Below are 21767 nucleotides of genomic sequence, written 5' to 3'. Positions count from 1 at the left end.
AAGACATATCAACTGAAAAATAAAAGAAAGAAGAACTTAGAACAAGAGTTCAAAGAGCTGATTCCGTCCCCGGAGTTGTGCAAAAGAGTTCCCAAGAACTTGATGAACTTGGATCTTCAATCCTCTAGCAGCAGCCTCTACTCCTTCCTTGGCTCCCAATATCCTAGATGGTAAGTAAATGATGTCCTTTTATAGTCCAGACAAGCCTCAATTCGCAGCACACCAATATCTTGGACTTTCATGCGCAGCACACAAAAATACAGATTTTCCGGATTCTGTTTTTCAAGGAGTGCGGGTGCGGTCAAAAGGACACCGCGGGTGCGGTGTTGGTTCTGGTGTGCCAGCGCAGGTGCGGTATGGATTTTAGCGCGGGTGCACTACTTTACCGCGGGTGCGGTATATGTATAAGCGCGGGTGCGCTGCAGCTTCTGTAATTTTAATCTTTTGCACTTTCCAATTCAACACTTTACTACTCCAAACTCTCATTCTAAGCTACCAAACCAAAACAACAAAAACAATAACAAATCACATAAAACCTGCTCAAGAATCATAAAATTAAAAGTTAAAAAAAATAATAAAAATGCAATAAATTGCACTTATCACAGTCCTAGAAACAAACACCTTTGTTTCTTGGAGATGATAGAAATAATATCCAACTGAATTCCTTGGATACCCCATAAAGTAACATAAAATGGATCGATTATCCAATTTATCTCCCACTTTCTGCTTCACATAAGCAAGGCATCCCCATATTCTAAGATAAGAATATTTGGGAGGCTTACCCATCCATATCTCATATGGTGTCTTATCAACTGCTTTTGAATGGACATTGTTCAACAACAGTGCCGCTGTCTCAAGCGCATATTCCCAAAAGGATGGCAGCAACTCCGTGAATCCCATCATAGACCAAACCATGTCCATCAAAGTCCAGTTACGACGCTCCGAAACACCATTCAATTATGGTGTAGCAGGCGAAGTCCACTGCAAGAGAATCTCATTCTCCCTAAGATACTCTTGGAACTCGGCACTCAAGTACTCACCACCTCGATCCGATCAAAGTGACTTGATGCTTCATCCAAACTGTTTCTCTACTTCACTTCTGAATTCTTTGAACCTTTCAAAGGCTTCAAATTTGTATTTCATCAAATACACATGCCCATACCTCGAAAAGTCATCGGTAAAGGTGATGAAGTAGGCATGTCCATGCTTAGTGGTGATGCTAAGCGGACCGCACACATCGGTATGGATCAAATCCAATAACCCTTTGGCTCGCTCCACATGGCCCTTAAAGGGAATTTTGGTCATCTTTCCTTTCAGACATGATTCACAAGTTGGGAGAGAATTAATATCAGACATATCAAACATGCCTACTCCCACTAGCTTGTTCTTCCTTCTAAGGGAAATATATCCTAATCGAGCATGCAATAATTGTGCCGAATTTAGAGTATCTTATTTTCGTATGTATGTTGTTGTTATTGCTTGGACATTGTTTAGTGGAATATCTTTCAATTTTAAGTTATAGAGATCGTTTTCAAGTTCTCCAGTACCAATATTCATTCTAGTAAATGTTGTAAACACCTTTGCTAAATAAACAAGAATATCCATCTTTATCAAGCATAGAAATGGAAATAATGTTTTTCACCAATTCCAGTACAAACAAAACATCTCTTAAAATTAACTTAAAATCATTGTTCAAAAGCAATAAAACATCTCCTACAGCCTTGGCATCAACTCTTGCTCCATTGCCCATCCTCAAAAAGGTCTCACCTTCCATAACTCTCCTACTTCTTCCCATCACCTGCAAATCATTACAGAGATGTGAGCCACAGCCGGTATCCAATACCCAAGAAGTAGAGTTAAGTAAAATGTTTACTTCAATATAGAATATACCATTTCCAGAACCTTTCTGGGCAAGATATTCTCTGCAGTTATGCCTCCAATGTCCAGGCTTCTTGCAGTGATGACATACATCAGCAGTCTTGTCAGCCTTCACTGGTATGGCTGCCACAACGGGACTCAGAGATTGCCTCTTCAAGGGCACGTTCTTCTTGGGACGTTGGAAAGAATGCTTTTTTCCCTTCCCATGTGGACCAGTCTTCGTAACAGATGAAGAACTCACATAAAGAACCGACTTCTCTTTCTTGATGGTGGCTTCAAACGTAAAAAGCATATTCACCAACTCCTCAAGGGTAGGCTCCAGCTTGTTCATGTTGAAATTCACCACAAAAGGATCAAATGAGCTAGGCAGCGACAAGAGCAACACGTCAGTGGTCAACTCCGAAGGCAACATAAGATCCATCCCTACGAGCTTGTCCACGAGCCAATCATCTTTAGGCCATGCTCGTGGACCGAAGCCACATCTTGCATGCGTAAAGTGATTAGCTCCTTGATGGTAGCATGCCTAAGAGGTCGATTCTGCTCACCAAAGAGCTTTTTGATATGCAAATGAATGTCAGCATCACTCTTTGCATCATCAAAACACCTCTGCAGCTCATCATTCTTAGAAGCCTGCATATAACACTTAGCTTTCAAGTCATGGTCACACCATTCCTTGTAAGCCTGCAATTCTTCAGGAGTGCAGCCAGTCGGAGCCTCAACAGGGGGCGACTCAGTCAGTGTATATGCTATCCTTTCCGAATTCAAGACGATTTTCAGATTTCTTAACCAATTGAGGTAATTAGGTCCAGTTAAAATGTGTTTGTCGAGTATTGCAGATGGTTGATTACGAATCGAAGAAATTGTCAAAATTTGTACTTAAAAGTAAACAGATAAATGTTAATGACTATTTTAAAATATTTAGTAATATATAAAGTATGTACTTTTACTTCATAAATTTTTGCTCCCATTGTTTTGACATTTTTCACTACCCTCTAGTGAAAACGGGAAACTCCTTTCCTCAGTAGGTACGTAAGGTCCAATTAGCAAACTATGATCCCGAATAATATCAGCCAATCATAATTCCTAAAAGGTAGTTTCCAATTGCATCTCCATGCAACCCTTTACGTAAACTTTTGTCTCACGTTTGATTAGGACTCAATAATATGACGTAGTTCATCTTTATGTGTCAAGCCTTACCCATCGATGTTGAACCTTAATGGACGGTCTCCATCAGTTCCCTCAATAATATGAGCCGAAATCATGGGAGTTCCACGTAGTTCACATCACCATGTCAATGGATGTCACAGCTTTCCGGTGTTCAGGGCCCCCCCAATAATATGACTCGAGCCCCTGAGCACGGGTAGCGTTCATCATGCACCGATTGTCGATGGAAGACATAGGAAATTATAAACACCTTTATAATTCTCCTTTTCGGGCTTAATATTAATTTTGAATCTAATTCAAAATGAGGGTTTCTAATTTTGAAAGGTCTCGTCATTAATTTTGTTTAAAAGCTCGCCATTTTTTATCATATGTTTGCCGGATTCATGCAACTTTTTTATTATCATAATAATAATGCACATACTCATTATTTATAATATATCATGCATATATTATAAACAGTAAACTAAACAAGGATGATAAATTACCCCAATACTAATGGCCCGTGTGAGCTAAGCACGGGCCTAGGTCCAATGCTAGAGAAATGCATGAAATGCAAATGCAACTTTTACATAAGCGTACAATATTTACATGTCTTCGATCTTCATAATCATCAAGCCACCATCTTCCAATCTTCATCTTCCACTATACTAATATTTACAAATAAATATCCATGGAAGATAGGGATACATCTCATGGGGTGGGAACGGGCCATAAACCAAGACCACTTATAAATTGATAATTATTACAATCATTCAACACAAAATATCCTAGCATACACCTAGAAAATTGGGCTTGGGCTTTTGATCATCCTTCATGCATAATATCACATATTATACAACATCAATTAATTATCACAATAATCAATTGATCCAATATTATATATCTTGATCCAATCACTAACCGCCACGATTATAAACTAAATCAACAAAGTAAACAAACTCCTTTGTATACTTTCTAATTAATTAATTTATAACCGAATTTCTTGTAAATCACAATTTACTATAAATAATTAAAGTCCAACTTCAATTATTTATTTTATGAGAAAATATATACAAACTTTGTGGATTTAACCTTAAGGGCACAATAAAACATTTTTCACCAAAAACACTTTTGGCCCATTTAAATTCACAAATTGTGTTAGCCATCTAATAGCCCAACAACTCAAGGCCCATGACACTTTGATATTCCAAAACACTCTTTGAAACCCTAGTCATCATCGCCGTTGCCGGAGCTCCGTCGTCGGATTCTGGCCAACAAAATTTTATTTTAAAATTTTTAAAGGGGGGTTCGGGCAGCCCGAGCTGCCTGAAATAGGCAGCAACTTGCTGCCCGAAATTCCCCAAAACGCCCTCGATTTTGTTGCGACAAATTATCTCATGCGGTTAGAAATTGTTCTCAATATAATATCATATATTTGCTACACAAAATAGTAACCTTAGCTCTGATACCACTTGAAAGTGGATTAGGTTACGGTGTCCGGAAGCGCTACGGAAGTTTCAAAAATCAAATTTTTAAGAAGAAAAACAAGAACCCAAACATATTGTGTGTAGCAAATACAAAAAACACAAAATGACATTCATATGTTGTTATAAGATTTTTACCTATCAACCTCAATAAATTGATGATGACTCCAACTTAGTTGTCAATCAACTAAGCTCTTGAATGCTTGATCTAATCTACAAGCTTCCTTGAGCACTCCTTGCTCAAATGGTCTTTTTCCTTCAAATTAGGTCCACCACTAACAAGGTAGATCCACTCTAATTTTGCACTAGAAAAATTAGAGAATTTTTCTTTGAGAAGATAATGTTTTCCTCAACAATTGAATAACAAAAACTGGAGAAGAATATCAATCAAATTTCGGCCATGGCTTGTTGGAGTTAAGGGAAGACTTTTCTTGGTTGTGTAAAAAGTTAAAGTGCATGTGAGACACATGCCTTGTTTATTGAAAAAGTTGTCTCCAACCCTTCACCTCCCAAGCATGTAATTTTATTTGGGCATGTAAAAATTACAAAGCCTATTGACTTTTATTTAAATATCTCAAACATATTTGAGACCATTTAAACTTTACTTTATTTTACTCAAGCCCACTAATTGAATAATTATTTCTTATTGGGCTCTACAAGACCCAATGTAATTTAATTAATTCAACACTTGGATTAATTTAATTATTTGGACTCTACTAGGCCCACTAGTGTTTAATTAATTCAACACTTGAATTAATTTAATTTAGTCCATAATAATGTTTATGAAAATCACAATTTTCAAATACATCATTTATTTGGTCAACTTTTAATTTAGGAACACTTCCACAAATTAAAAGACATATTCCCCTAATAGAAGTCATACTTCTAATTTTATGTGTGCTTATAAACTCCTTTATAAGCCGTTCAACACATTGAACTAATTTTACTTCTCAACGAGATCTAAAAAGTTAGCACTTGTGTGAACCCTCAATGGTTCATTGATACAACTAGCCGTGGATTCACATCTCTATGTGATTCGGGACTAAACATGTCCTTATATGAACATACCCCAGTTTCTCCATTCTTATTTATCAACTCCTTGATAATAAGAATGTTAGAACTCAAGTCTGATATTATCCAACCAATTACGTTAAACGCCTAGCAGCATCGCTTACAATGCCCGACTACAATGCATCGACTCCTATATGTTTCAGACAGAACACCCAACCTTGCCACCTGATGACCCCATATGAGTCGGTAAACAAGTCAAAGTGCAATGCTAGCATATAGAGTCTCAATGTTGTCCCGGGTCATAAGGACTAATGGTGTACAACCATAAACTAGGACGTTTCCACTCGATAAGTGAGAACCACTTGGAAAGTCCTTTATGGGGGGTTGTTCAGTGCACTGTACAAGGAGCACCTATCTGCATGTTCGGACATCACAATGTCTCCTACCAATGAAACATGGTACTCACATCGCAGACACTAGTCTCAAGCTCGAGCGGCATTTATCCTTCTTAGCGGCGGCTGAATCGACTAGGAACTGTTTAGAATATACAGTATTCCAAATATGAGTTTCATGATAGTCATCATATGAGCATCTCATATTCTTTCTACTATTTGTATATTCAAGGACTTTATCCATGCAACTAGCATAGTTATACAGATAAAGATGTGTCAAAACAATAATTTCAAATATATTAAAATAAAGATTGTTTATACATAGAGTTTCAACGTGAACCCTCGGCCAACACTTGGCTCGACATGCACCTACTCTAACAGTTGGTGCATGATGGCTCTATGGTGGCTCGAGCAAACATAAGGGAACTTGCGCGGCTCTTGTTCATGTGAGCCATGTGCGGTGCATGGGCTAGGGGCTGGTCAGCTAGGCTAGGCGTGGTGATTAAGGTCCCTGGGAGGTCTGATCAAGGGATGGCTTGAGGTGGCTTGGCCATGGCTCAAGGAAAAACGGAAGATGGCTCGAAGGGAACTTGCATGGGTTCAAACTAGGGCTAGGGAAAGAAAAAGGGTCGAACCATGGTCCACGGGGGTCGATTCATGGTTCACGAGGGTAATTTAGGGATAAAAAGTCTATGTGTAAAATTTGGAAAGAAAATATTAAAGTTTTAATTAATTCGAGAATTAAACGCTTCACGCATTAGTAAATAGAAATTAAATCGAAAGCCTCGAATTTAAGCTAAATAAAAATATTAAAAATTTAATCTAAGATTAAATAGTTATTTGGGATGGTCTAGAGTCCATGGAAGTATGAAAAAATCAAAATCAAGAAATTTTACGTCTAGAGGAAAAACGGTCATTTTACACCAGGGTAGTACAAAAAGGGTTGGCAGCATCCCGAATGATCATAACACAGGTTAAAAGATATATTATGATGAATTTAATGAAAATATGAAATTTTATGCTTTATGGTAAAGCTGTACAATTTTTACTTTAAAAATGTTATTTTTGAAAAGTCGTGATATTTTATGAAGTCAAAGGAATTGAAAAATGTTTCGAAGGAATGTGAATTGACTGTGGCAAAAGAGTATATATGATTTTTGGAAATATCGTGAGGGAGAAGACCCCAGAGGGAGCCCGTTTACAGGACAACGCCTAGAGAGAGCACAACGATCGTATTTACATTATTTTTACGTCGGTGCCTAGTGACTGTTCCCATGCGCAATTGTGAGCTAAGACTGATCAGTCGACTAGAGGATAAAAGGCTATAGTCACTTTCAAGGAATCAAACTTCACCCAAAATGATAAATGATTGACAGCTTTACGATTCTATGATTTTACGATTCATGATATATTTATGATTACAAGCTTATTTTAAATAAAATTATGTTTTAATGCATGTGCTTGTATATGTATTATTTGTTACTCATGGTTAGGACGTTTTGAGTCATTAGACTCACTAGGGTTGAATGCTGCAGGTGATGATAGTGAGGGAGGCGCCGACGCTTGAGTTGATCGAGGCAGACAGTGCACTCCCGAGGTACATTTAATTCTGCACTAGATTGATAGTTAAAGTATTTCAAGCTTTTTGTTAATGATTTATTAGAAATATTCTTTTATGCTTTATTCGATGTTAGCTGATTTTGTTAAAGGTCGATGTAGGATTTTTGGTTGATTGACGATTTAGGGATTTTTATGCATTTGAGATTTTAATATGTTAAAGTATTTTGAGTTATGGAAATGTTAAAATTAAATGGTGGATATTCGAAATCATGCGTATAAAAAAAATTAGTAGAATTTTAAAGTTAAAAAGCGAGGGACGTTTCACTATTATTCCTTCTATTGAATAGTATATGGTATTACAAGAACATTGATTTTTTTTTCTTGTAATATCAAATGCTATTTATACTTCCCTCAATCTTTCCGAACGTCTTAGCTTTCCTATTGTCGAAAAGATTTTTGTTATCGATTGAATTTCCTTGGTAGGTTTTTTCCCCACCTATAACTTGTGATTATATCTCCTTGGAAAGAAAATCTTTTTATTCCAGTTTAAGACTTTGAATTATTTGAAGAATCGGGTTGTCTTGGATATGGATTTCCTATATTAAAAGAAACTCAATTATTTCTAGAAAACTTGCCTGAGAAACTTTTTCAAATATTTCTGGAATGTCTATAAACTCATTGCTAATAAAAAAAAATCTGAATGATATGTATTAGATAGAGTATACGAAATTTGATAGAAAATAGAATATGGTTTGTTGCCTTCTTTCATCAGCCTTTTTCTTTGAAGCTTTTATGCAATGTCAAGGCTCAAATGAAGTCTCGATCAGCCATGTTGCAGGAAATTGTTGGATAAATTATTTCTAAAACTTTTTCTACACAAAGATTTCTTGAGATGGTTCCAGAACTGAGTTTTGAAAATTACACATTCATTTATCGCATATAGCAATATAATGGGTGAATATATTCCATCTTTAAAAGTAGCTTTTATCATAATCTGAACTGCTCCAATATGAATCCAGGACAAGGTTTGTGCTACTACTAAATTGATTTCTTTGTAATTCCTCTTTTATTTCTTCAAAGGAATTAATTGAATCTCCTTCTGATTTCACATAATTTCTATGAGAATTGTCATTTCTCTTCTGAAAACCTTATAGATTAAATGATGTTTTCTATTTCTTAAGCCAAGATTTTCCAAGAACTTTTCTACATGTCCTACAGAGTATCCTTGATATATCTGTAAGCTAGAATTTTTCTTTCATGATATTTTGGACCATGTTATGAGATATTTTGTCTAACCAAAAAATCCAGACAAATCTTTATGTGTTTTGTGTCTAAAACCTTCATCTTCAATCAGATCCTGATTCTATCCTATTAGAACCTTCTTGACTCAAGACTTCCTCTTCTTCATATATAATCTCATCTGAGAGAATATTCTCAAACTTATAAAATTGAACATCATCTTAGTAATAAACAACTTCTTCGATATCCTGAGTTGATTCAAAACTCTTTATTCCCTTTTTGTCATTTTTTGAATAGTTGGTCGAAATATGACATCTTGCTCCACGTTTCTAGCAATTACAATCTTTAAAACTTTCATTAGCTCTGGTGTGAAATCTTCTAAAAGTTTCTTTGCTGGTGTCGTCCCCTGATTCAGATGAATTTGATGCTTGGGATGAAACCCTAATCCTTGACGGTTCACTTCTTTGTCTAGATTTAAAAGATCTGGCTTTATGTCTAGATCATACTCTATTGTTTTCCAAGAACTTCCTCCACTTCTTCCACTATTCTACCAATTTTTCTTAAAGAAAATAGGTACGTTTGGCCAGAATGTCTGGATTACCGGGGATTTATCCTCTTATTATCATTTCTCTCCATGGACTTTGCATTTTTGCAAGAAAAGTTATGTCGTTGTATTTTCTTTGACCACTGATTTCTATATATGTTTAGTAAATAACATAATATATTAATCCACTAAATATATGTCATGTAATTCAAGACTATACAGAGCTTGAGTATATTTATTTTTCTTCTCTATGTGTTGACTGTTAAATCAATATACCGCATAAATTGTGCATTAAATAGGATGTCCATTCTTTCGGTTATCTCGTTAAGAGATTCTCTGACTAAGACTGACTCTTTGGTTTTGCTGAAGTCATGTGCCAGACTATTTTGACTGATCTCATTAGACTCATTTCTAAAAATTTAATGAATCATTCTTTGTTGAGATCAAGTGTTCTTGCTGCGATTGTTATAGATGATGTCCAATCATCAATGAAATCTTCTCTGTTTTTGAAGTTCAATATATCAAGGTTAAAGCATAACCCCATAAAGATTTATTGGTTCTAAAACAGTTTTTCCATTGGGTGTTTGGTGCAAGATAATTTGATTTTTCCTTGACCGTGTTCCCGCTAGGTGTGATTCTACACCGGTTTGTAAGTCTGTACGAGTTCCTCTCATGTTTGTATAATAGGATCTCATGCTTTCCCTAGGTGGTTCTTGTAAAAATATTCTATTAATATAGAATTTTCACCTTCATATATGTTCATCTTCATATCTACGAGCTTAAGGTTAGCAAAATACTATGTAAGGTCATGAAAATCATCTAAACCAATTCTCTATATAGTTTTCATCAAATTGTTTTCTTTTTTGAGACAATTTTGATAAATTGATCATTTTCTCGTCGTCAATTATAGATTTTACTACTACTTTGGCCTTTCTCCTATGATGTAATAAGGGTTATGTACCAAAAGATTGTGGTAACTTTTTTTTCGAGATTTCATTTTCTAGAACTTAGTTATTGTTCTAGAATTTGGATTTTTTTTTATTATCCTTTAACATTCCAAGAATTTCTTCTTTTTTCTCAATGATTTCTTCAGTTTTCTGTGGTATATAGTATAGTTGATTGTTATAGTTTTGTACCATCTTTTGGAATTCTCTAAGATCTCCCGAGACTGTTGATGAATCCGGGACTATTTCTAGAAATCTATAATTTTGAATTATAAATTTACCTTATGATTCTAATATGTTCCTCTTTGCTCCTATGTCTAACATTTGTTAGATCTTCTTGTCTCAAATATTCCAAAATTTTTGAATAAGTCTTGTAAATAATTAATCTCGAACGTATGTTCAGATCCATAGTTTGAGAAATAAAAATTTCTCAAACATTGATTACACGGCAATAATGGTATTATATATTTCAAATATTTATCTTAAGTTCAGATATTATATCTGGCTCTAAATAAAATCAAGGATGGTTTTTTTTATAATTTCTGCCAAAATCGGGGAGTGCAAACTAAGTTTTTATGTCAAAGGGAATGAATTCTAACTTGAAACTTGAAAATCGGGGAGTACAAACTAAGTTTTTCCCCAATTTACTCATTTATTAAATTATAAATGATAAGAATATTCTTAGTAAGTGTTGCAAAAGTCGAACTACTATGTTAGGAAATGGAGAGATTTAAGAAAAATATTCGGGGATAAATTTAAAAGCAATGTACTGATTCTACATTTATTTTGGGTAAAAAAAAAGTAAAACAAACTTTTGAAAACAAAATCGAACTCCCTACTATTAGCTCAAATGGATAAAAATAAATAAAAGTTAAAGAAATGTGCTTATATTTTTTTTTAATTAATATTCAATTCAAATGAAGAATAAATATATTTATAATATTTTTTAATTTAAAATATAAGTTTGAAGTCATAACAAATGGAGATGCTATTGGAGAGAGAAGTTCATGGGTAGTGGCAACCATGTTCAGCCACTACTTTTTCAAATATTTACATCAACCAAACCAAACCAACCCAAACATCAAATGGTTACAAATTTTTTGTTTTGCTCATTCGGGCAAATTTTAAATTAATCTACTCGAACTAATATCAAATTGTACAAAAATTTACATATAAATTTTTTTTAAAATTTTTGGACCACCATCGCATTTGCTCCGCACCTGACAGGGAGGGGATCGACTTGGGCAAGTTCACCCTTCCCAATCTCCAACCTTCTAGGACTCTAGACATCCTGCGAGTTTACGTGCCTCGTGATCATTCAAGTGAGTTTTGGTGTTTGTATAAGATTGACGAATTTCATATTTTTTTTTTTGTTTTTAAGTGAGATGATTGATCAATATTCTCGTACAAAACAAAAATCGAGACATCTACTCTCAGTATAATATCCACTCAGCGCTCATCATTTCTAGACATCAGTTTATACACGCACATTTTAAAAAAAAAAAGAAAGAATATGTACTTTGCCAGCTGTAACAAGTGACATTTGATAAGGAAACACCTCATTTCAAATTGAATGAGCAATAACGCGTTTGGAGAAGTATTTCCTCCGACACTGCTGCTACTAAGATCCAAAAACTATTTGGTGGTGCCTCAACTTTATACATTGAACTCAAGTCTTTAATTTCCACTCCGATTTCGATTGTAAAATCGACTTCTTATTTTTCTGAACGCTACATTTTGACCATTTTCGTAGAAATTCGAAAATATATAGCAATCAAAAACCGAAAATTCTTCTAAAAATATGGTAAATACAATAAAGTAAGCTATTTGAAACTGTCTCATGAATCTTTATTTATTTGATGAGTCAATATTTTTCATATTTATAATAAATAAATGATATTTTGGGAATAAAAAGTAATATATTTTTATAAATGAACCAAATAAAATATCTATGAGTGTTTCACACGGGTTTTTATATATTAGGTAGTGTATACCTCCAACCTCGATGATGGTAACTTGTCCTTGAAAAAAAAAAATCTCATTAAGAAGATATGTTAATGTGATTTTAAATATTAATTATAGGGAGGATATTTTGATAGTCAAGTTGTGTGGTTGATAAGCATTAAAGGCTGCGACATATATTGTCAATAGTACTTGTTTGGTTGGATTTTTATTTTATTATTATTATAAAAAAGAAAGAATAATAGATAATAATAATATAATATATTATTGGACCATGTAACATTAATTCATTGTCGCGAATGAGAACCGTTCATATATGTGATGAACATGTTATTCACTTATCAAAATTGATCAGCTAGTATTCACGTATGTCGTGGAGTTATTCTAATTAATTTCCGAACAAAATATCTAGCTCACTATATTAAAAACACGAAATTAAATATCATTCATCATATTTGGTATTAAAATACTCATTTCCTACCATATAGATTTATGTGTATTTTCAAGTAAATTTAAAAAATTATTGGAATTTCTTTATAGAGAAAATTATAATTTTACCATTATTTACATAAGAACTTATTGAAAGTAATTGATGTATTTAATTAATAGAGGTAGATTGATAAATAATAGATAAAATAATACTAAATATATATATTGGACCATATATTTGAGACATATAAAAAAATGAAATATGACATTCATATTGGGAGCGAAAGAAGCAATTTAAGATGGTTTAAAAAAATCAGGCACACTTGCCTCCATTTGCCAGAATTTTTGTACCTAATTTTTTTAAAAAATAATGTTTTTAAAATACCATTAATTTTATGGAGGAATTTTTTTTACCATTATTTTCACATGAATGCTAAATGTAATTTGTTACAATATTTATTTTACCTTAAATTTTGGTGATTGACAAATAAACAACATCGGGTTGTTTCAAGATTCAGCCACTTCTTTATGTATTTTGTTGGAACATTTCATGTTCGCAATCTTTATTTTGATGTTAACAAAATGTGTTATTTTGTTTCTAATGATTTTACCTAAGTTCTCAGAAACTGGAAATGATTAGTTATCGAGCTAAAACTGAAGCTATCAAGACGCAAACTGAAAACGCCAACTGATTGCCCAAATTGAACCAGTTCAACAGATTGTCCAGTTGATAGACAGTTCAGTAGAAGACCTTCAGAAGCCCGGCCAGCTAATGAAGAGCTTAACTGATGAAGAGTCCAGCAGACCAGTTCAACTAAAGCAACGAAATCAGTTCAGCTGACGAGCCAACTAATTTCACCACACCAGTTCAAGACCAGTTCAACTGACCAGTTCAGAACATCAATTAGGAGCTGACCAGTTTGCAGAACACGACAAGCTTATCCAAGTGGAATCCAGTTGTGCACAACGGTATAAAAGAAATTGAACGATCAAAGTACAATAGTGAACGTTGCAGCAGAGATTAAAGCCAAGAACGAATTCAAATTGCAACGAACATATTTGATGAGTTTTGATGTACGGTCATGAAACCTCTATAAATACAATATCAAGACCATCAACAAAGAAGTGTGTGAAGATCAGAAAAGAAGAGAAAAATAGGGCATGCCAACTACTTAGTCTAGAAGCAAAATTGTCAGCGTGTGAGAACACTTTCTTGTTGTATTTAGAGATCAGTTCTCACACACTCACACACTATCACTCACAAATACAAAAAATTGAGCGTACTAATAAGATGAGTGAGTCTTGCACAAAGACAATAAACTTATGTATATAGTTTTTGACACATAGACGTTAAACAAGTGTTGGCTGGAAAGTGTTGCCTTTAGTTTAGGCTAGGAATTCAGTTAGGCAGTAGCGTAAGTCCTAAGCTGAGTGATTTTGTACAAGGCATTGTATAAATCAAAGTATTCTAGTGCAACCTATCTGAGGTGGTAGAAATGGTGACTTAGGAGCAGTTGAAGTTTCCGACCATCCATAAACATATCTTGTGTTATTAACTTTTTAGCTATTGTTTTCAAACTGATTTGATCAGTTCGAGCTGTTATCAATTCATTTATCACCATAACTAAACTGATATATGCAAGAATTGATCCCCTTATATCAGTTAATCAGTTTACACAAGTTAAAAACTTTAAACTGATTAGCTTTCTTAATGAAAGATTATTTCGAGTATTTTCCGCTTGGTTTAAAACCAAACTCGATTTAATTCATCGGTGTTTACATTCTTAGAACACGAGCTATTGCAGCTTATTGAGAATATTGTATTTGAAGCACCTTCAAAGGTGCCCGAACCGATCCATCAATTGATATCAGAGCTTGTTGTTCTAAGAAGGACATTTGAAAGCTAATATTTTAAAATATTTTTCGATGTTATTTTAAATGGATTTCAAAATCCTCTTAAAAATTTTATATGAGCTTACGGTGGGAGGAGAGAAGATTGTTGGATCTGCAACTAACATTGTAGCCACTTCTCTCGACTCCGGATTTTGTTGTTTTAGCAACTTGCAGGGTTACGAGTTCAACTGACAATAGAACAACTAAACTGATCGGTGGACAAGATTTCAGTTGCCAGCTTACCAGTTCAGCTGATCAACAGACGAAACCAGCTAAGTTGAAATGCTGGATGATTAAAGTGGAGCTTAATCATCAGCAATATACCGTCGCTTAGCAACCATATCATATCAGAGTAGAGGATCAATGCGTTTCAGCATCAGTTGAGTCCAATTTGAGTCAGCTCGACCAGATAGCCAGCACAGAGATCAAGTCCAAGGCAAATTAGTTGTTCTTCTGGCAAAAAGAGACTCAAAATCGATGCAGCATTTCAAAGCATTCAAGGCAACCATTTATTGGTACATTCAGTTCTATTATGTATAAACTAACTGATACTTGATGTTGTTTAAATTATGCTATTGTAGTAGAATTTCCCTTATATATAATGGTGTTCTTAATGTATAATACAATGGACGCTTATTTGATTAAATAAATATCATGTTTATCCAATTAGTTTGAATGTAACTGAACTGATATTTTTAGTTAATATGTTGCCTAAACTGCTTGACTGTTAAATGTTGCTAAATTTTTTTTTTTTTTAAATGCATAAATTATTATATTTTTAATAGAGATTTTTAATTCAGTTCTTGAGGGGAGTTTTTTTTAAAAAAACCCTCGAACTGAAAAATATTTTAAACTCATTTTTTAAACTCAGTTCTTGGGGGGGGGGGGGGGGGGGGGGGAGCTTTCTTATCCCTCGAACTGAAAATATCTTGTTATTCGCTTAAATGTTTTTAAATGTTTTTTATTCTCATAAAGGAGGATAATCAGCTAAATTTTAAAATTTTAAATTGCTTTAATTGCTCAAGTTTTGTGATCATAAAAAAGAGATAGATTGTTTGAACATTTCATATTCGTAATCTTGATTTTGATGTTAACAAAACTTGTTATTTTGTTTCTAATTATTTTACCTAAGTGCGCATAAAATGGAACTGATCAGGATTCGAACTGATCAGTTATCGAGCCAAAACTGAAGCTATCGAGACACAAACTGAAAGCGCCAACTGATAGCCCAAACTGAACAAATTCAACTGATTGTCCAGCTGATAGGCAGTTCAGCAGAAGACCTTCAGAATTCCGGGCCAGCTAATGAAGAGATCAATTAATGAATAGTCCAGCCGACCAGTTCAACTGAAGCATCGAAATCAATTTAGCTGATGAGCCAACTGCTTTCACCACACCAGTTCAGAACATCGGTTAGGATCCGACCAGTTTGTAGAACATGACAAGTTTATCTAACTAGAATCCAACTGTGCTCAACGGTATAAAAGCAATTGTATGATCAAAGTACAATAGTGAACGTTGCAGCATAGCTTAAAGCCAATAACGAATTCAAACTGTAACGGACATATTTGATAAGTCTTGATGTACGGTCACGGAGCCTCTATAAATACAAGATTAAGATCATCAACAAAGAGGTGTTTGAAGATCAGAAAAGAAGAGAAAAATAGGGCATGTCAACTGCTTAGTCTAGAAGAAAAATTCTCAGTGTGTGAGAACACTTTCGTATTGTATTCACTGACCAGTTCTCACACACTCACATACCATCACTCACAAATACAGAAAATTGAGCGTACTGATAAGTTGAGTGAGTCTTGCAGGGTTTTGAGTTCAACATGAATCACTTGTTAAAGACTAATCTAACCGTGAACTTGCTTTGAAAGTGATGAAAGCACTGTCCAGATAATGAGATGTAAAGACTGTGGCTATCGGAGAGTCCAAGGACCTCAACAAACTCGAATTTCATGACTTTTTTGCAGACGTAAAAGCATACGAGTTCGAGCTGGAGATCTGGACAGAAGAGGATCCATCCATTTCATAACCAGGTCTGCTTTAATGGTGGAAAAAACCCGTCTAAATTTAATTCTTATTGTCAAAAAAATTCTCCCTAATAAAATTGGGAAATTTATGAGAAAGAACCCGTCTAAATTTAATTCTTATCGTCAAAAAAATCAATCTGATGATTATCAGGTCTGCTTTAATGGTGGAAAAAGGGATCATTTTATTGTAGATTATAATAGGTACAAGAAAGACAAAAAAAAAAAAGAGCTTTATAGGAATGGAGATCTAGAGATTAGAAGAAATTATCTAGGAAGAGAAAGATCAAAATGTGCTTGTTATTGGTGATAACAAAAGAAAGTGGGCAGACTCAGATTCATACCAATCATGCTCAGAAACCTCAACCAGCGAGAGCGGTGATGAAAAGGTCCAATGTCTCATGGCAGATATTGAGTCGAAAACCACATATGTTGAGCTGGAGACTGCAAAGATGATCTGGTACTTGAATTTGGTTTTGATGAATTTACACGAGCAGATCTTGTCACGATACTACATAACATGATAGATGATTATGATAGATGATTATGAAAGAATTTTGCAATCATTCAAGGAAGTCAAGGCGAGAATATAAGCCCAATAGATAAGTCAAGCAACTCGAGCAGTAGTTGTTCGTAGCGAAAAGAACTTGACGGTGTGATGGTGAAACTCAATCTTCTAGCGGCTGATAATGATGAGATACGAAGAGTGTTCCAAGAAACTACTAGTGAATCATTGATGTTACTAGTCAGTTCTTGGAAAAAGTCTTATGCTTCCATTGAAAAGATGCACGAGTTGCAAAAATCGACCAGAGACAGAATTTTAGGGTTTGGCAATAATGACTGTAGTTCTTTTTAAGCATATACTCAATCGTGTCTAGAAAAGACAAGTCTAAGATGATAAACTTTTTCGGTTCTATCATTATATATGAACATGATCATCCATAAATACAACCTAACTAGAATGTAAATATTGAGAACATAAACAAGCATAGAGGTTTAAGTTACGTTGAACCGGAGAGTTCTAATTCTAACCGGACATAGCTAGACAAGGTCAAGATGGTTATATCATCTCGAATTGGTTTCGTAAAAATCCAAGTCCAACGGCTCGATGTTTAGAACTTCTTCATATGGAGTTATTTGGTTCAATACCCATGACGAGCTTAAGGGGAAAGAAGTACAATTTAATTACCATTGATGATTTTTTAAGATTCACATGAATTATATTCCTGAGTTCTAAAGATCATATCAATGCCCAACTTATCTTAAAGATACTTTAGAATTAAAGATTTTTAGTGATGGATAGGATAAAGAGCGATAGTGAAACAAAATTTACCAACAGTCTCCTTTCAAACTATATGGATGCAATGGAATACATCATGAGTTTTCTGGCGAAAGATCACCTCAGCAAAATGGTGTTCCGGAGAGAAGAAATATAATGCTCAAATAACTACTTGAACCATGCTAGCTAAATCTGATATCTCTAAAAGATTTTGGGCAGAAGCTGTAAAAATATGTTTTATACACATAACATATCAATGATTAATAAGAATAATGTAACCTACGAGATCCGGAATAACAAAAAACTAGAAATCCCCTAATTCTGTGTATTTTATTGTAAGTGTTTCATTCATAATAGTGGTACAATACTTAACCGCTTTTGATGCTAAGTTTGATGCTGATTTGTTCCTAGGCTATTATTCTGTTAGTAAAGTGTATATGTTTTATAAATATAGAAATCTAACCTTTGAAGAATATGTGTATGTTTTTTTCAATGAATCTTCCAAATGTCATGTTGATAATAATGATGTACATGATTTAAGCAATAGATTGGATACTACCAATCTTGATTCTAGCAATAATAACGAGGTATATCTTAGAACAACGGTTAGAGCCAATCCTGAAATAAGTCCAGTCGGACATGAGGTAACCGAAAAGAATAAAGGCGCTGAAAAATTTGAGCCAGTGACCAATCAACAGCCAGATATATCTCAAGAGGAGGATGCTGCAGATATCAATGAAGACCCAACAATTCAATAGCAAGATCCAAATCTATTTGTACAAAGATTATGATAGAATAAGAATTATTCACTTGAGCTAGTCAACGATAATCCGACCGCTCCTCTCAGAACTATAAAATAGATTATTGATAAATTCTTGCATGTTGCATTCATTTCTCAGATAGAACCTAAGAAGATAGATAAAACTTTATTAGAATTAAGATACATAGAAGCTATGCAGAAAGAGCTCAATTAGTTTGAAATAAATAAAGTTTGGTATCTAGTTCCAGACCTTTAGATCAAGACATTATTGGAACTAGATGATTATTTAAAAATAAATTAAATATTAAATTAAAGTGGATCAATTGTAAGATATAAAGCTAGAATTGTAGCTCAAGAAAGAATATATTTTGATTAATTATTTGCTCATATAGTTTATGAAGAAGTCTACATTGAAAACCCTCCTGATTTGTTAGTCATATTCATCCTAGTTAAACGTATAAACTTGACAATGCAATGTATGGATTGAAACAAGCTCTTCATGCATGGTATGATAATTTGTCTAAATTTCAGCTTGAGTATGATTTTGTGACTGGAATTGTTGATAGGTCATTATTTAAATTTAATAAATGTGATCATCCGATATTAGTTAAAATTTATGTTGATGACATTCTCTAAGATAATGCATAAAAAAATTGAGATGAGCATGATGAGATAATATGCTTCTTCCTCGGATTGCAAATGAACGAGCTAGACACAAGCATTTTCATCAACCATGCCAAGTACACCAAAGAATTATGAAATAAGTTTGGCATGGAGAAATGTGACGTGGTTATCACTCCAATTAGCTTATCAATCAAACTAGACAAGGATGAAGGGGAATCTCAGTGGACATAACAATGTACAGATGGTTAATTAGATCACTTCTATATTTGATCGTTGTCTAGTCATACATAATGTTTGTGGTTTTTTCATGTGCTCGCATTCAAGCTAAACCTAAAAAATCTCATTATACTGCAGCCAAATGCATACTTAAATATCTTAAGGCTACTCCTTGTGCGAGTATTTGGTATACAAAAGACTCGAGTTTAACCTCATTGACTATTCATATGCAGATTATGTAGATTTCAAAATTGATAAGAAGAGTATTAGCGGATATGTCAGTTTTTGGGAGACAGACCGATATCCTATTTCAGCAAAAAACAAAAATTGATCTCTACATCAACAGCTGAATCTAAATATCCATCCACTGGGAGTTGTTGTACACAACTAATATGGATTCAACAACAATTAAGAGATTATTGAATTCAAGCTGCTAAATTCTCAATCTTCTATGACAATACGAGTGCCTTAGCAATCACCTAAAATATTTTCCTACATTCTCGGATAAGGAACATTATTTCATCACGAGACCATGTAATGAAGAAGGATATCATCATAGAATACATTTCGAAAGACAATCAAGCCCCTGACATCTCCAGTAAGTCACTGCCCGACGCTAAGTTCTCTTAGTTCGAAACATTCTTGGCTTCGTAGATATAAATTATTACATAAATTTAGAGAGAACAAAATTTGAGCTGATAAAATAATATATTAAGCCAATGCAAAACTTTGAACGCTCTGACTAGAGTTTGTGAAAGCTTAACATTATCACATGCTTGGATCATTAGTTTCTTAAACTTATTAAAGGATTTGATGTGAAGTATTTTTAATAATTAAAGTTTTGAATTATTTTAAATTCCATATTTACTGGTCTTTTGGTTATTATCCGCTCATAAATTTATTTTATTTTTACTCAAATATATGAACTGCCTAAAACAACTTTCTGACTTATCAAATTTTCAAATTTCAATTCGTGACATACAAACACGAGGATTGTCATGACTAACAAATCTGATCATATATTTACTCATTGTTTAATACATTTGATTCTTTCTAATTAGTTTACCAACTCTACGCATTCTGCTATCTTTGCACTTTTGCATTCTTGTTATATAACTATTCTGCAGATTAACTCCGACCGTTTTCGTTTCAACTCACAAAAATGACTAATTATTCTAAATCCTATCGGTGAATTCTGTCAAGCTCCACTATGCAAAAGTTGAAACGTCTACTGATATTACTGAATTTTTTTAAAAGTAAGCCTTGGCCGAAATATACATACACATATATATGTATACATACATACATACATACATATATATCTATACATACATACATACATATATATATATATATATATATATATATATATAAATTCTTCCCACTCGTTTTACCAAAGAACCCAAATAATGAATAAAATAACTGCAGTTTAAAAATGTAAAAGGTGTGACCAACGGAAACGTTTACTGTTTGAAGTAAAACAACAACATAATATTAAAAACTTGCCAAACCTTAAAGTGTCAAAAACAACGTTTTGAATTATTGTTTAACCATATCCCTCATAGAATCATGAAATGCGGAAGAAACGCAAGATCTTCGGGATTCCAGTGCGCCACCAGCTCAGTCTACTCATCCCTCAGCACCTCCAGTCTCCTCATCAACATGATCACTTGAATCAATCACAACTAGTGAGTCTAAAGACTCGACATAACTGAATCGTTATATCAAAGTATATATACATATCAAGCAACGATGAAATGTACTGTAATTAAAATAACTTTCAGGATAATTCTAAAGCATGTCCATATACATAACAATGACATAAACATAAACCTAAACATATTCAAATCATGTAATCATAAATACATTTGTTTTTCATTTATTGAATTCAGATCATTAGTTGTGACTTTCGTATCAGCTGCTGTTCGACGGATCCATCTACATATAACCATGGTACCAAACGACGAGGACATCAGCGATACTCTCACCCATCAACTGAGCCTTGGTCTTACATGTTGCATGTTCCTGTTCGTGTTCGTATTAGTCACAACCAAGTCACCTCCTTCAGACATGTCATCATATTCATCACTTAATAAAATTTCATGCATAAACATACATTTTATTGAAACCAAGCATGTAACTTATTTACGGCATTTTCATGAAAATTTCATATTCATATAAAATAAAAATTTTAAACATGTATTTTCGGTTGTCAAGGCATTGCCAGGACTGCTAACTTGATTCAGGTGCAAAATGATCATATTGCCTCTGAAACCCTAATTTGACCATTTTATACTCGGACCTTAAAATTTAGACCGGAAGCCATCCAAACTTATTTAAACACCTTAAAACATATTTATAAAATTTCTTAGATGT

The sequence above is a fragment of the Primulina tabacum genome, chromosome 11 (genome assembly GCF_025594145.1).
Source record: "Primulina tabacum isolate GXHZ01 chromosome 11, ASM2559414v2, whole genome shotgun sequence".
In the NCBI taxonomy this organism is placed as follows: domain Eukaryota; kingdom Viridiplantae; phylum Streptophyta; class Magnoliopsida; order Lamiales; family Gesneriaceae; genus Primulina; species Primulina tabacum.
The sequence above is the reverse complement of the archived record's forward strand: the minus strand, read 5'-3'. Positions refer to the sequence as shown.